General features: G+C 53.4%; 1 pseudogene; it reads left to right on the top strand.

Annotated features, from left to right (window-relative positions):
- Positions 1 to 761: 761 nt before the first annotated feature.
- Positions 762 to 1,371, top strand: LOC121482545 (annotated as a pseudogene).
- The last annotated feature ends 2,839 nt before the right edge of the window (positions 1,372 to 4,210 follow it).

Raw genomic sequence — 4,210 nt, 5'->3', positions numbered from 1 at the left:
TCTTCTGCTGCGGGTCCATGTGCAGATGTGATTCGGGGCACGGAGCTGCCGGAGTTGTTGCCTGATGACAGAGGAGAGGAGAGAGGTATCACAGAGGGCCCAGGGGGCCTCGGGCAGGACTGTGGCTTTGACTCTGTGTGACATGGGAGGCACCGAGAGGTCCAGAGCAGAAGGATGGACCCGAAGAATGTCTTATCACTGATCCCGGGTTGGGGCTCTGCTCTGTGGGCGCTGGGGAAGTAGGGGGACCGTTGCGGATGATTACAGGGTGTAGGCTCCGCATTCGGATAGGCGTTTCTGGGGGATTGACTGACACCCTCACGGGAGGAGGGCACACCGGGGCTTCCAGGTCACGCACCTCTCTGGGTGTGGGGTTGCCATTCCTGTTCCCCTGGCCTCCACCTCACCACCGGCCTCCCGAGCCTAACCTCACTCCTTCATTCCAAGTCTCATTGTCCTAAGCTTGGAACCTGTCTCCTTTGTCTCTGGATCTTCCCTCCTCCCCACTCCCTCTTGTAAATTGGAACCTTTGGACTTAGATCCTCATGTGACGCTGAGTCAGACTCTGCAGTTTCCGTGCCTGGCTCCATGCGGATGGAGAGTGACACCCTAGGGTCCCAGTTTCTTCTGGAAGGGCTGGCTGGCACAGAGTCGAGGCCCTTGCTTTTTGAGATATTTCTGCTGGTCTACATCTAGGCTGTGGTTGGGCACCTGGGCATCGTCAGCCTTACTGTCCTGGACTCCCTACTCCACCCCCCCGCATGTACTTCTTAGCCAACCTGTCGCTGCTGGACACTGCCTATATCTCCAACACGGTGCCTCGGTGCTGGCATGTCTGCTGGCGGCAGTGTGGCCTGTGCCCCACGGAGCTTGCCTCACCCAGATGTTCCTCCTCCATGCCCTGGCCCCTGGGAGTGCCTCCTGCGCAAACCTGTGGCCCTCTACCGGGACGTCATGGGCCAGGGGACCCGCACGGGGCTGGCCGCCACCGCCTGCCTGCTCGCCTTGGCCAGCGCTCACCCACAGCACCCTGGCCGCTCTGCTCCAGCTCTGCGGGCCTCGCATCCTCGCCCACTTCTATGGGACCTCCCCCCACCGACCCAGCTCTCTTGCTCCCGCACGTGGGCCACGAGGCTTGCCCTGTTCTTCTTCAGTTCTGCCGTGGCCTTCGCACCCCAGGCCCTGGTTGTGACCTTATGCCTGTGTCGTGGCCGCGCTGTCAGGATTCGCTGCGCTGGGGTCCGAGGGAGGCCCTTTCCACCTGGCTGCTCGGTTCACCCGGGGGGCGTTGCCTCTGTCTCTTGGCTGCTCTGCTGCATCCTCCCCGGCTCCGCCCGCCTGCCCGCGGGGCCGGTGCTCTCTGTGCCCTGAGCGGCGCTCAGTCCCATGCCCATCACCTCGGCTACAGCACGCGGGACAAGGAAGTGAACAGGGCCTCGTTCAACACCCGCAGGCCAGAGCGTGCCTCTGGGGCACGCGGCTCGCCAGCCCGCAGCCTTCCTTCTTCTGGGGTGAGGCTGGGTGGCCTGACGCCTTGGGGTCACTCCAGTCACGCACGAGTCTGGACTGGCATGTGGCCCACCCGTGCACTGAGTGTTCTCTGTGGGCCGCATCTACCCCCTACAACGCGTATTGAGCATTTCCGTCCTGGTGTTTGATCCTAACACATTGTTTCCTATTTACGGAGGTGAAACACGGTCATTGGCTGAGCTGTGCACCTCCAGAAACTTTTAAAGTGACACTGGGAACATGCCCTCTGGGGTCTCACCACCCAGAGAGACCCCTGGGAACATCTTGCTGGGAGCTTCCAGGCTTCATTGGGAACTACGAAGGTATGAGCGTGCAGAGTTCCAGGGAGGACAGCAAAACCCGAATCACAGGGTGTTCACACTTCCCGGTGCGTAGACATGTCGCAGTTTTGCCCACTAGGATACACACTCACTATAAAATCATTCATGCCTTACGCCAAGGCGTGTTGTTAGAAAGTAAAAATGCCTCATCACCTCAGGGTCCGTGGTAACCACGAGGAACAGTTTTGTGTGCGTTCTTGCAGATTTTTCCCCAGGATATAGTGACCTGCACCGCTGACTCTTGTTTACATCAAAAGGATCCTACTGATAAAGTAGGCAGGTTAGACCTGAGCTGCAGGCAGGGGCGGTGACAGTAGGGGACACCTTAGAAGCCTGAGGGCACAGCATCCTGATTGTGGCTTTGAAGATCTTGGCCTCAGGCCTTCCAAAGGGGGGTGGGGGAGAGGGAGGAAGGCTGGGGGAAAGGGGGAAGAGGGGGAAGGAGGACGATGGGGAAGGGGAGAAGGAGGAAGGAGGAAGGGGAAGGGAGAACAGGGGTGAGAGCGAGGGCTGCTGACAGACCAGGGCCCACATGTGCAGGTCACAGGCTCTCCTCTTCCACCTCAGCCCCAGGGTCACCAATGACTTCATTATCACAGATGTGCACTGGGTTTCACCCCCACCCCAACCAGTAGGAGCCCCTTAGATGATGGGACACAACCTGGGTCGGAGACCCCGCCGCCAGCCAAGACCCGTGACCTCTGCAAACATACAAGGAAAGACCCCCCCCCCCCCCAGCCCGGGTGCAGTCACCAGCTCTGGACCTGCCTCCTCTCCCGCCTTGAGACTGTGCTGTCCTTAATAAGCTCCTTTGTGCTGTCACCTTCCTTCTGGCTGGCTTTCTGTGAGCGCGGGTCCTCCTGTCACTCTTTCGTGGGGGATCCGAGAACCGAGACCCCCGTGCACACAAGGCAGACTCCCCCACCCGCAGCAATACTGTGCCCCAAATTGGCTGCTGCTGATTCTTTTCCCCTGGATTCCTGGTTCCAGCCATTGTAGACCTTCCTGCTGGGCTCTTTGTCTTCTTCTGTCTTTATTTCAGGGGTTATTTGCATTTTAAAGGCATTAGGTTTAGTCTACTATTTGGGTTACTGACATTTTCCTGACTTGTTGCTTGTCCTTTTATCTTATTTATCATGTTTTCTTCCATAACAGAGCTCAGCACCTTTGTGTAATCTGACATTGGTGTTCTTTGTTGTTTATTCGATTTTTGCTTCTGGATTTTGCATCCTGCTTTGTTTACTATTTGACTCATGAATGCTTTGCTCACCTGAGTCCCAGTTGGATGCTTTTATGGTGTCTCTACCACAAATCACTTGACACTTCTTTGGATCCAGACACTGGTTCATTTTTGTTCACACGTGGCTTCTGGGTTTTCTATCCTGCATACATTTCTTCATCAGTATTTTCTCCCTTTATTTTAATGGTTTCATATTTCCTATTTAATTGTGTGCTCTCATTTCTTTTCTCCTGCTTCAGTTTTATTTCTTTTGGAAATTTATTTTTCTATAAAAGGCAAGTTCAAGACCAGCTTTCTTTCTCTTCTGACTTGAATAATCCCAATAAATTCACCATTGTTCTTTACATACTCTTTCTCTTTAAAAAAGATCTATGTATTGGCTTGAGGCAGAGGGAGAAGAAAAGCATCGTCAAGCAGACCCACCGCTGAATGCCGAACCCATGTGGGGCTCAATACCGCATCCCCAAAACCATGACCTGAGCCAAACCAAGAGTCGGATGCTTATTCAACTGAACCACTAAGGGGCTCCTTATGGACACCTTCAAGCTTAGTGTCACTCTGGCTCCTGACTCTTAGTTTTACATCTTTTTCTCCAGTCACATCGCTGGCTTGGTTCCTTAGAACAGTGCTTGTGTCCTGGCTGATAAACCCTCCCTTCCCATGAGAACATGGGTACTGCTTTTGATTTTTTTCCTTGCTTTTGATTTTGGACATCAACTTTGCGGTCCCCTGTCTTGCCCGTTCTCCTCATATTTTTCACTTTACTATATAGCAGAGGAATGTTCCCTCATCCCCCAACCGGGTAATATGCTCTCGTCACAGAAATCTGGATAAATATGCCATGGGGGAATTTACAGTTCCTACAATATTAGGAGCTCAATAACCTGCAAATTCTATCACCACTAAAACTAGGACTGCGTATAGTTACCCATATCTGTGTGTATGCCGTCTTTTGAAACAAAAGATTTGTAACAGCATTATTAATAAAGGCTTTTTTATTAAAAAAAAAAAAAAACAGAAGTAAAGGGAAACCCAAATGCTGTTCCCCAATGCAACAGGCCTCTAATCTACCCACTGGTGCCCAAACATTTTCTCTCTCATCCCCTCTTGTCCTCAGGTT

This window comes from Vulpes lagopus, chromosome X (assembly GCF_018345385.1).
Source record: "Vulpes lagopus strain Blue_001 chromosome X, ASM1834538v1, whole genome shotgun sequence".
NCBI lineage: Eukaryota > Metazoa > Chordata > Mammalia > Carnivora > Canidae > Vulpes > Vulpes lagopus.
The sequence above is the reverse complement of the archived record's forward strand: the minus strand, read 5'-3'. Positions and strand labels throughout refer to the sequence as shown.